Source organism: Aegilops tauschii, chromosome 3 (assembly GCF_002575655.3).
Source record: "Aegilops tauschii subsp. strangulata cultivar AL8/78 chromosome 3, Aet v6.0, whole genome shotgun sequence".
Taxonomy (NCBI): domain Eukaryota; kingdom Viridiplantae; phylum Streptophyta; class Magnoliopsida; order Poales; family Poaceae; genus Aegilops; species Aegilops tauschii.
The window spans coordinates 359,679,685-359,692,252 of NC_053037.3; positions in this window are offsets into that span (position 1 = coordinate 359,679,685).

The following is a 12,568-nucleotide window of genomic DNA, read 5'->3' on the forward strand; positions in this document are numbered from 1 at the left end:
GTGTAGTGAAGTTCTTCTATTTTGTATGATGCGGTTCACGCTTAAACTAGCCATTTATGTTCATGTGCGTCTGTCTGGCTGTGTATCCCAACTTGTGTTGATGCTCTGAAGTAGGTTTTCACTAAGAGAATTCAAAACTAAGACATGTTCTTAAACTGAAGCAGTATTTGTATCACAGAAAAAGTTCTGAAGTTGTTGAACCTTACCTTATGTATCACAAAAAAAAGGCAAGGAACATCATGAACAACTCTCCATGACTTAATTTTCCTATATGCATTGGCCTGTACAGCAGGTTCACTTTTCCTATATGCATTGGCCAGTACAGCAGGTTCACTTTTCAAAACAAATTAGAGCAGACCTCATACACCCAAGAAAACCTGAAAATCAGTTGGATTTGTTTATGATTTTAGTGTTTTCAGTCTATTTTTCTATTTCTGCTTTAACATAACGGAATAACTAATGGTGGCTGCCTAATGATGACAGACTAAGTTTCTGATTTATTTTGTTATAGAAGTGTAGATTCATTGGTAGCAATTGTTTTCAGTGTCTCATGTTGCTTGTAGTGTTTTGTCCAAAATGTTGAATGATACTGCTTGGAGATGCATATATTGTTTCACCTCTTCACATGCCAATGTATTTTCCATGTTGTGATGGAGGCCTTTTTTGCCTTGTCCACCCGAGAGGCCCTTGAGTTTGCCGGAATGTCGATTAACTTCCGTTCCGGCAAATTCGGGTACTCCATATGTCCTATTTTCAGCAAAGGTCATGCTGAAATTTTCCGTGAATTTTAGCATGACTTTGCTAAAAATAGGACATATGGGGTACTTGTGACTAATGCATGGGCCGGGGTATCTTAGTAGTTAATTAAGTAGGATCAAGTGCCCCGGCGTACTTGTGACTAATGCATGGCTTTTAGGGTGCCTCGGTGTCGATAAAAACCGAAATGATGAAAGCTTAGGCTTTTAGGGTGCCTCGGCGTCGAAAAACCCTCAATGATAAAAGCTTAGCTTTTAGGATGCCTCGGTGTCGACAAACCCTAAATGATGAGACCATGATCTTGTTCCTTGACAATAACCAACTTTTTGACCAAACTTTGTTCCTATTTAGAGAGAAACATGGCCAACAACGATGAGGCCGGGGGTTCGGGCGTCAAGGCATTCTGGAAGCTGTCCCAGGAGATGGAGGAACAACCTCACTTGTATGAGGACGCCGCCTTCCCCACCGATCCTAAGACCACTGATGGTACCGCCGAGGATGACCCCACTGATGCCACCACTGATGGTGCCGCCGAGGATGCCACCACTGATGATGGCGGCGCACGCACAGATGGCAGCCAACCGAAGAGGCAACGGAAGGACCGGCGCCCGACCGTGCTCCGCACCCTCAATGAGGAAGTTACTGAAGTGGACTCCGACGGGAATCCAACGGCGCCCGAACGAATAGTTAAGGGGTACTCGCTTCAGCTCGGGTGCATTCTCCGGAGCACCGTCTCGATCAACACCGAGAACCTGAGGCATCCTGACCGAGGGAATTTGCGCAACCTCCTCTTCATGAAGCTGCACGAACGATACAAGTTCCCCGCTGAATTTGAAAACACAAGCCTCAAAGGGAATAAAGTGAACAATGCTGCCCTCACGAAGATGAGCAAGGCCCTGTCTACTTGGAAAAGCAGTGTGAAGAGAATGATCGAGAAAGGTGAGAGTTATGAGAAGATCATGGAGAAAAATCCTTCGATCACCGAAGATGACTACAACGACTTCAAGATCAATTGCTCGAGCACCGCAAACTCCGAATCAAGTAAGTGGGGGAAAGAAATGCGGGAGCTGAACTTAGGGGAACACACACTCGGTCCCGGCGGTTACAGAGTGGCGGAGCCTATATGGGACAAGGAGGAGGCGGACCGTGCCGAGCAAGGCCTACCGCCCCTCTTCGATAAATACAGTGACAAGCAGACCAGGAACTTTGTCAGGGCCCGGTACAAGAAGGACCCGAAAACAAAGGAGATTACCACGGATCCGAAGACCAGGGCGCTTGAGCTTGTTCTGGTAAGGAATACACCCCCGCGTAATTAGCTCCATATGGTTGCATTCTAATTAATGAAGCCAAATTTCTAAATGGTTCACATTCCTTCCGCAGGCGACTGAAAGCAGTAGCGCGGGGTCGACTAAGAGCAACCCTTGGGACACCACTCTAAATAGGGCGTTGAATGTAATGAAGAACAAGGATAAGCTCAGTAAGCCGACGTCAGCTGGTCGTGTGGCCGGCAAAGGCTTGTCGACAAAATGGTCGTCATACTATAACACTGGTGGGCGAAAGGAGAAAAAGACCAGCTCGGAAAGCCAGGCACGCGAGGTTCAAGAACTCAGGGCACAGGTGGCGCGGATTCCGGAGATTGTCCAAGAGCAAGTGCAACAACAACTCGGAGCGACGATCACCGCCATTGTGCCTACCTTGATCCAGGGGATTAGTGCGTGGATTGCGGGCGGCCAACAGGGGCCGCCCCCGATTCCTAGCTTCACGGTCAGCAACTCGCAGAACGCGATGGCGGGGCCATTGGTGTCTCCGGCGGAGGCGGCATTGGTGTCTCCGACGCCGGCACGGGAGCTTAATGCACCCGGGTGTACGCCGGCCGGCACCTCTGCAGCAAGCGGCCCCTCCGTCAACTGCACGCCCGCCGTTGGCGGTGCCTCGACATTAGCCGAGCTCGACGCCATCATCACGGTAACTAATTAAGCCTCTCTCGGCCGAGGACTTCATCTCCTTGCCATTGACTGGGCATCCCTAACGCCCTACATGTTTTCGCAGGGCGCCGCCGATGTTCCGTGCACTCTCCTGCACTTCGTGAACAACGAGTTGGTCGATGTCGCCAAGGGCAAAATCGTTCAACCGGGCAACCCCTTGTTCCACGGTACCCAGATGCCACCCAACTTGTTTAGTGTTCAACTGGTTCGGGTGCTGGCAAGCTGCGACGAGTTGTTACCTTCGATTCGACCCATCGGGGCCGACGATGATGATGTGATGACCCTCAGCGCCTGCCTGAGCTGGCCCCTGCTTTGGCCGAAGAGCCAGATTCGTTTGGGGGCGGGGGACACCACCCCAAAGACAACACCGCCAGTCGTGCCGGCGCCAAGTCGGCCCCATGGCAAGACCGCCGCAACGGTGCCGGACATCCCTATGCCACTGGATCCAAACATGCATATGGCACAGGATCAGAACGACGACGACGACGATACATTTGCCAACGTCGATCAGTACTTTGCCGATCATGGGTACGGTGGCGACTTCATGGGGCCTCCTTCTCAAGAACCCAACCCAACAAAAGACGTGTGCGATCTAGCTGGTACCGCGGAGAAGCCAAGTTGCAACAGGCGTCGTCTGCAGTTCAGCTCTTAGGAGACGCCTCCAGCTGCCGACTTCACCGAGCCTCAGATAGGCGAGGTGCGAAATATGATCAGCCCCAACACACTCAAGAAGGCGGTCTGTGAGCAGAACTCGGTCCCATTACAGGAGAAGAAGAAGGCACGCAAAAGAAAGACTAACAAGGGTGCGGGCTAGCCGGCACCGAGTACGATCCGTGCTCAGGACGGGCCACCTTCAACTGAGGATATCTTGAGGAGGGTGCATGTGGCGGGTAGGCCGATGCTACCGAGAAATATGCTCGATGCTGCAACCGGTGCTATGCGGAGTCTGCATGACAGTGTTCTTTCTTTGGAGAAGCGGCGTCTCGGAGAGAAGGATGTGGCATACCCGGTTTTCGCGGCCAAGGTGCCAGAGGGCAAGGGCTTTGTGGATAACTCCATCGGGGGTACGATCGTCCTGCGGTTTGATGACATCCACGCTATGTTGAACCTTCATCCGCTACACTACACCTTCGTTCGGCTATTTTCGCTAAGTATGGAGATGCGGATCATTCGCGACAAGACCCCGGACATCGTGATAGTCGACCCCTTCTACATGCGTGCCAAGATCTTTGGCAGCGCTGGGGACCGGCAAGTCGCGAGTTCTTACCTCGAAGGCGTCATTCTGGCAAACCAAGATAAGGATAACTTCCTCGTGCCTTACTTTCCCGAGTAAGTCCTCACCTCAACCGCCCCGTAACATATGAATTCTTAGATTTCGATCGTTTTTCTTTAACATTCCGTGTTTTCTGCAGTGACACACATTGCACGCTCATCCTCCTAAGCCCCAAATATTCCATGGCCACGTATTTCGACCCGGACCGTCAGTCGAACGTAGACTACACAAATGTCAAGAAGGTTCTTGATGATGTTCTCCCCGGCTACGCCAAATCTGGAGGCACCTTCACCAGGCCTATTCGTAAGTACGGCAAGCATGTGTTCTCCCACAATACGACGTTCTGCTGCGTCAAGCAGCCGCCTGGCGGTCAGAAGGGTGCCTACTACGCCATCCATCACATGCGGGCGATCGTACGGGACCATCATCAACTTCTGCTACCAAGTAGACTCAAAGATTGGGCCGCGAGCGTGTCGGCAATCCAGGACGCGGACATCAGACAAGAACTCTTTCGCATCCAGTCGGAGTTTGCGGAAATCATCCATCAAGATGTCCTTCGTACCTCGGGGCAGTTCTACCTCAGAAATCAACCATCCAACAGTGACATCGACACAATCCTACAAATGCAGGCTGACAACGCCCGTTGTTTCATGACTCCCACGATAGACGGCGGCTTCATCCACGCTCCGGTCCCTTGAGTCGAGTCGAAAGCAGTGATGGTGTGTCTAGTTCTGAAACATCGATTGGCTCATGTTGTAATTAAACTTTAATGAACTTGTAGTATGTCTCTTTGGTTTCGAGAGTCGTTCAACTTAGATGTAATCGATGCTATTAATGTCTTGCTTTTCTCTTCCGATCGTTCTGTTGCAAACTTATATATTGCTTATGTATTGTCTGTGAATTGGTACTAACGTTTCGTTTGGCTACTGCATAGCGATGCCGTGGTATGTCGTGTACAAGGGTAAGGTTCCCGGAGTCTACGACGACTGGGAGGAGTGTCGGAGACAGGTTCATCGATTCAGCGGTAACAGTTACAAAGGGTACGCCACTAGGGCCGAGGCCAAATCTAGATACGCCCGCTATCTAGCGGGAGAGGGGAGGGAGCGTTGGAGGAACCGGATGAAGATGAGTTTCATCGTGATGATGCTCATCGTGATGACCGCAGCTCTCTTTTATGTGATGGTAGTTTAGATGATCGATATCGACTTGTAATGTGAAGACAAACTCGCGGTCTCGAGACTTGTAATATAATGTTCTATCTTTGTTCGGTCTTTTCAATTCGGAGACTAATATGATGAATTGTATTCGGAGACTAAAATGATGAATTGTATTCAGAGACTAATCTTCTATTGTATTCGATGAATCTGTTGTTGATGTGTGCTGTCTATATTTTGTCCAATTATACATTTTGTAACCTGTGCAAAAAACAGAAAATAAAAAAATAAAAAAAACCTAATATTCATACTAATGGCGCATCACATCATAGTGCGCCATTAGTATGCCAAAGGATACTAATGGCGCATCACTAACAGTGCGCCATTAGTATGCCGAAATTACTAATGGCGCATCCTGTTGTTGTGCGCCATTAGTATGCCAAAGCACCTGGGTATACATGGCCCCCTGGGAGGCATACTAATGGCGCACTATTGTATATACTAATGGCGCATCTGGGGTGCGCCATTAGTATGGCGCACCAGTGGTGCGCCATTAGTAAAATATACTAATGGTGTGGCACTAATGGCGCACCACTAATGCGCCATTAATGGCCAAATTAGGTGCGCCATTAGTAGGCCTTTTCCTAGTAGTGATTGTTACGTGTTTGCTGCTGTTATGCATGTCTTGCTGTTCTTCTAGTTTGCTAGATTATTGCATGCTAGTATCTCTTCTAGTCATGAATTATTTACTGGAATTAATCATGAACTTGCCTAATATTCCAACAGGTGGTGCTCGGTGCTGCGGGGCGCTCCGGCGAGGGGAGAGAGGGTGGGGCGGCTCGCAGAGGTGAGGAGGAGGCAGTGGAGGAGGCTAGAGGAGGAGAGGAGGCTCGGGGTGGCCGGGATGGCTCGGACTCTGGCGACCACCGAGGACGAACGGCGAACTCCGGCGAGATATGGTCGCTCCGGTGAGAAAATGAGGCGAGGGAGGAGGTGGTGAGGTGAGGAGGACCTCGGGGCAGCTTAAATAGGCGCGGAGGAATTCTCTAGAGCATCACGGGCGAGCTCGAGCGGTGCTCTAATGGAGGACAGGGGCTGGAGGCGGCACGGGCATGGCGTTTGCGGCGGAACAGCGACGAAACAGGAGGGGGCCCGGGCACGGGACGATGAAGTCGATCACGGAGGAGCTCCTGGACAAGGTTGGACGTCGAGACGACGAGGGAGCGGACGAGCACAGCGGCCGGAACAAGCCAGAGCTCGCAATTAGCATGACGCAAGCGTGATCACCGCGTGCACTGGTGCAATCAGCGCATTCTGGCCGGGCCGACCATGCCACACGTGTAGTCCCTCCAAGCTGGGTTACAAATGAGGTGATGAATCGATCACGGGCACTGTGGTTAGGTGGTAATGATCCTGTGAAGTTTGCTGTTGCAAACTTAGCTGCAATATAGTGATCAACAAAGAAAAGCTACGGAACAAAATTGATGTCTGGGAGGTTTAGAGTAGGAGGGACTATGATCTTGTGAAGTTTGGAGGGATTTGGACCAAGATTTAACATGGTTGCTTAACAACTACATAATCTGGTCGGGAATCAAGATCATGAAGGTGCACTACATAGATGCATGAAATGAGCTGAAAATGGGCATGGCCCAATGAATTGAAGAAATGAGCTGAAAATGAGCATCGTCTCATCTGGCTGGCAAAACTCCGGTAGCAGAACTGGGGTGAACTCGGCGGCCATCTAGAATGTTGAAAATCGGAGAGAAGTCAGAAATGAACAGGGGACAATTATGGAATGATAAGGACATAAAATAAAATAGTCTGTTCCTATGGCTTTCCGATCCTAGGGGTTACGTCCTACGATCAGCGTGTGCTCTGATACCATCTCTGTAGCGACCCGACCCGAAATCGGTCAAGCCTCTGTGTAGCTGTACCATCCCAAGATCATGCTGGCACACACAGTACATTGATGCAAAGATTCAAAGTTCAATCACACCTGAATTTATTACACGATTCTCATATCGAGTCTTTATTAATCATAATAAATTCAGCCGAAGGCCAACTCATGAGAAATAAACTAAATAAAGCTGCGGAAGCGTAGACGAATAGCGAGTCCATCCGACTCCATAGGGCAATCGCCAAGCGTGGATCGTAGCCTCACTCCTGATCGGAAAACTCCTCTGCAACATAAGACGTTGCAGCCGTGTAGGTCAGCATTTTGAATATGCCGGCAAGTCATGAAGAGAGAACAACAATAAAATTACTAATACTATATGCAATTTGGCTGTGGGGCTCTAAGTTTCATTGTTTTGCGAAAAAGCCGGTTTTTCCCTACAACAAGGACTTGTTTGCAATTACTACAAAATGTTGGTAGTTATTGAGATGGTTCCGCCAACCAATGTCTCATTCCCAATTATTAAATAACCCCCTCAATTAATTTATTAAGTTCAGTGTTGAGATATCCGAAATACTCCAATTCCAGAGGCTCATTTGTCCACAACCGGGGACACGGCTAATCGATTAGGTTGTTACTCTACAGAGGTTTGTGCACTTTACCCGCAAGAATGGTTCCCTCCTTTAAGTCTTCGCACTGCCTGGTGTTTGAAGACGGGACGAACGAAACAGGGTCTTCCGAAGAGTTCCTCTGGGCCACTGCCGGTGCCCATCCAATCCTACCGTTCTTCTACATCTCGTAGCACCGTCCAGCCAGAGTCACGCCTAGGGTCGACCAAGCCAGAGCCCATAATGGCTTGCGGCTGCACAGGTAAGCTTCCGTTCAATGGGGTATCCATCCGTCTCTTCGTGGCTAGGTGAAGCTTTCCGCAAGATGTCATGGTGCTTCTCCATGCATCCTGGCCATCCGCTGGTTTCTCCAGGGTGCCCGTCAACCGTCCTCCACCCAGTAGTGAATTTTGAAGTCCATCTTGAGCTTGATGTCATGGGGTTTTCATCATCTTGACTCTCGCATCTCCCTTATGAATCACTCAACCAACCCCGTCTACGAGCATAGCAAAATAATCTACATCGTCCCGGGCATCGGTAACAAGGGAGAAGGGTTCATCCTACCTCATGATACTACTCAAGAACATAACTTAACAAAATTTTCCTACTGCATGCATGGTGGGGAGGTATAACTCTAATGCAATAAAATCATAGGTATTGTAAAAACATGATCAAATGACTTGCCTGGCTGACGGTCTTCGAAAGCTAGCGACTCGTAATAGCAGGCTTCGCACTCCGAAAATTCTACCGAGTCAAACAATAGCACAAATAAGTATAGCACAATATAACATAACAAATGTTGAAGTAAAACACCCAAGCACTCAAACCAAAACCAAAGAAAAACTCGGAGAAAGCAAATCAAGGTCTTCACCACATCAAGCATCAACTAAGGAATAGTCTTATACTACTAAATTTTTTCTTAACAGAACCTAAACACGGGTTTTGCTAACTAACAAAAAGGAAAACAGCATACAAACTAGAGGCAAAAAGAATTATATTAAAAGCTATTATAGAACTCCTATTATGACTAAAACAATTCTAGCAAAGAAAATAAAATAAAAAAATTATTCTATGGTAAATAAAGTTCATCCTCTGTATCTACAGAAATTAATCTAAAATAAACTATAACATAATAAAAATAAAATAATTTACTAACTAGAACAGTAGGAAAACAGTAGCTAGCTAAATAAACAAGAAAAACTTGATTTTGACTAAAACTATTTTTTTATTTAATCTAAAATACCCAAACAAGTTCCTACTACTAGGCAAGGTCAAAACAAAGCAGTAGCAAAAAGAATCACTAAAAAAATAATCCTAGTTCAATTTATAGCAGAAATACTATTCTGACTAAAACTAATATAAACAATTTTTAAAAAACTAAAACATGGCCGAATCTATTATCTACAGAATCTATAGTAAATTTGTAAACTAACAAAAAAAGAATCAACTAAAAATAATAAATAACCTAAAAGATATAGATTTTTCAAGTTGGAACTATTCTGTTAAAAACAGAAACGAAAATAAAAACTAAAATAAAACTAACGGGCGCTACTGGGTTGATGGGGTGTGCGATCTGAAACTAAACAGCGCTCGGGCGGAAATTAACAAAAACCTGCGCGGCTAATAACTAAACCGACCGATTCGATCTAATCAAATAAACCGTAAACTAAACCAAAGAAAAACCGAACTACTAAAAATAAACCTAACCCTTTGCTACGATCTAATCTACGGCGTACATGCGAGATCTAACGGTGGAGGGGAGCTCGAGCTTACAGTGGACGGCGGCGACGGACGGAGACGACGGCGGCGACTCGGGCGTCGGTGGCGGAGGGGTTCCGGTGGTCCGGGGTGACGGCGGTGACGTCGGGGTGATGCGCGGAGCGAGGCGGAGGTGGTGGTGGAGTTGTTTGAGCTCGGGGACGGCGCGGACGGCGCGGACGTCGAGGGCGAGGCGAAGCAGAGCCCGGTGCTCTGCAGCTCCGGCGGGTGGCGGACGAGCTCGGGGTCGTCGCTGCTACGGGTAAGAGGGCGGCAGGCCATGTCAAAAAGGTGGGAAACGGCGACGGAAGTACGTGGGTGGAAATTGGAGTCGAGGGAGTGCTTACCCGAGTCAGAACGGGCGGCGAACTGCGGCGGCAGTAGCGAGATGCGATCGGCGAGGGCGCGAGCTGCGGTGGGTTTTGGGCTAGGGTTTTAGGGGGTTCGGGAGAGGAAGGGCGTAGGTATTTATAGGACATAAGCTTGCGCGAGGGGAAGGCTTTGGAGCGTGATCCCGGGAAGATCGCGGCGACGGGCGTGCTCCGGTTGTGCTCTGGCTTGGCAAGGCGTGGAGGAGGGGAAAGAAAGAGGGCGGGCCCCGCGGGTCAGTGAGGGAGAGAGAGAGGGGAGCGAACGGGCGACCGAAGCGGAACGGGGTCGTCGCGTGTGGCGCGCTGGGCTGGAGGCCTTGGCGCTGGGCTGCGGCCTCGGCGCTGGTGGGCTGCGGCCTCGGCGACTGGGCCTGCTGGCCTGGCGCCTGGCGCGCGGGGTTTTTCCTTTTTTTTGAATTACCACAGAGAGAGAAAACTAATTATAGATAAACCTATAATATTTTTACATAGGACATATATATCAATAAAATCAAAAAAATAAATCCTACAACGTGAACATTTTTCCAGAGGCAAAACAGAAAAAAAACATTTTCTACAAATTCCAAATAAAATTCAAATTTTGAATTCAAACCTTTTGGCAATATTTTCTTCTGACATTTTTGGAGTGTCATGTTAGCTCCTCTCATACTTTTAAACAAGTATTTGTCAGGGATATTTTAAACAAATTTCGAATGCCAAGTTGAATTCAAATTCAAATAAAACTCAAATGCCTCTGAAAATTTCCAAATGCCACACAATTCAAACAAAATGCATAGATGCTTAACTAATAATTGTAAAACATTCCGAATGAGAAATTTGGGATGTTACAAAAAGCCTCTGGTCGTGACGCCGTGGTGGGCTCGGTGGTGACCTCCGTCCTACCGTCCTCGCGGTCTTGGTCTTGTTGCACCGGAATGGAAACCTTTGGCTGATTCCTCGGGACTCCGTGCCTGTGCTTGCCTCTTTAGCATCGAAGCGGAAACTGGTACACTGCGCCCGCCTGGCCTTGGTCGTCGCGGCTCACTTCATCCGAACCTCGCGAGGTGAGGCTTGCATACAGATCTCCGCTCCTCAGGAGCCAGCCTGAGGAGGCCGCTCCTCGTAGACATCTTGGAGTCGTCCGCCTCGCAATGCTTGGCCCCTCGCGAGGGTCTTGAGTTGTTGATGCTGAAGTTGGGCCGCACTGGGCTGTAGATGAAGCCATGCCGCGGGCCACAGGCAGGCAAGTCTGGGTACCCCCGTTCCCAGAACACAGACAGTAGCCGTGGGCCCAAGGCGCGCTCGAACATGGCTTCGAGGCAAAGCCAAAGGGCAAGTGCGGAGCTCCGCGGGCCCCAACCGCCTGCGCCCTTGGTCGACGCGTGGCGTTTGATGGGACGTGGGTGTCTCCGCTTCCCCACGCGGCCTCGGCAACCGCTCCCGACTGACAAAAAAGCGGGCGCCTGCCGCTGAGCCTTCATTGCCTTTCTTTCGTCTTGCTCTAGATTCCCTTCTCCCTTTGGTCAGAAAACCTCCACATCTGCCGATCTTCCCTGAGCTCACCACCAATGGCCTCCGATAAGGCGAAGCCTTCGGCTCCGACTGCGCCCAGCTTCTTGGTTCGAGCCAGCCCTGAGCACGTCCACCATCGCCGAGGAGAAGCACCTCGCCGCCGTGCTCTAGCTGACGGCAAGCAACAGCAACGAGGGGGGAGAGACGGTGCTTTGGGTCGGCTCTGCCAAGCCGAAAGCTTTGGGCGGCACCTTTTACCCCTTCTTCCTGCATAGTGTAACATCCCAAATTTTCAATTTGGAATGTTATACATTAGATCATCATTGCATATCATATTTTTATTGCATTTTGGCTTGATCCTAGAAATCCTACGGAACTCAAGGACCCACGGAGAGAGTTGGGGATTTCGTTATCTTCATATTTGAGTTTTCCCAAATTTTGAAAAGAGGATCGTTTGATTTTAATTATTTTCTCTTCGAATATTTCCTTTATGAAAATAAAAGAGAGGAGATAAAATTACTTCCTCAAAATAAAGAAATATTGGAGATTTAAAATTAAAATCAAATAAGAATTTTTATTCGGAGTTTTATCGCTATTTTATTCGAATTAGGAAAAATATGCGTTTTTCAAAATTGCAATAGAGTCCCAAATAAATGTTCACCTTGTCCGGTAGATTTTTAGAGGACGGGGAAAATTCATTTCAGGATTTTTGGAGTCTTTTTAGTATTTCCTTTCTTTGTTTTTTTGCGCAGAATAATTTATAAAATAAAAAGAGGAAACCGACTTCGGGTCGTACCCGAGCGGGACTCTGCCCCGGAGGGGGGGGGCTTTATAAGCCGCGCCGGCAGAGTCCCGAAGCCAATCAGCCCGTGCCCCGCCGCCAAACCCTAGCCGCCGCACAGCCCCGCCGCCGCCGCCACCTACGCAGCGCCGCCGCCGCCGACGTCGCCCGCTGCCGCCGCTGCCGCACCGCCCCGCCGCCCGCGCCGCCGGAGCCGCCACCCGCCGCCCCGCGCCGCCACCCGCCGCCAACCGCCGCCGCACCAGAGCCGCACCGCCGCCGCCGCCGTCTCGCCCGACCCGCCGGAGGTAGCCGCCGCCGCCCTCGGTTTTCGCGAGAAACCGATCGTTTTTTTCGAAACCCTAGATCTGTTTTTTTTTCAGATCTGGTACGGTTTTTTATTGGGTTTAGTTATTTAGCGGACATTCGTCCGTACGTTCTTTTTAACGAACGGTTTTCGCACGTTAGCCGCAGATAACGAACGTTCGTTCGTTAGC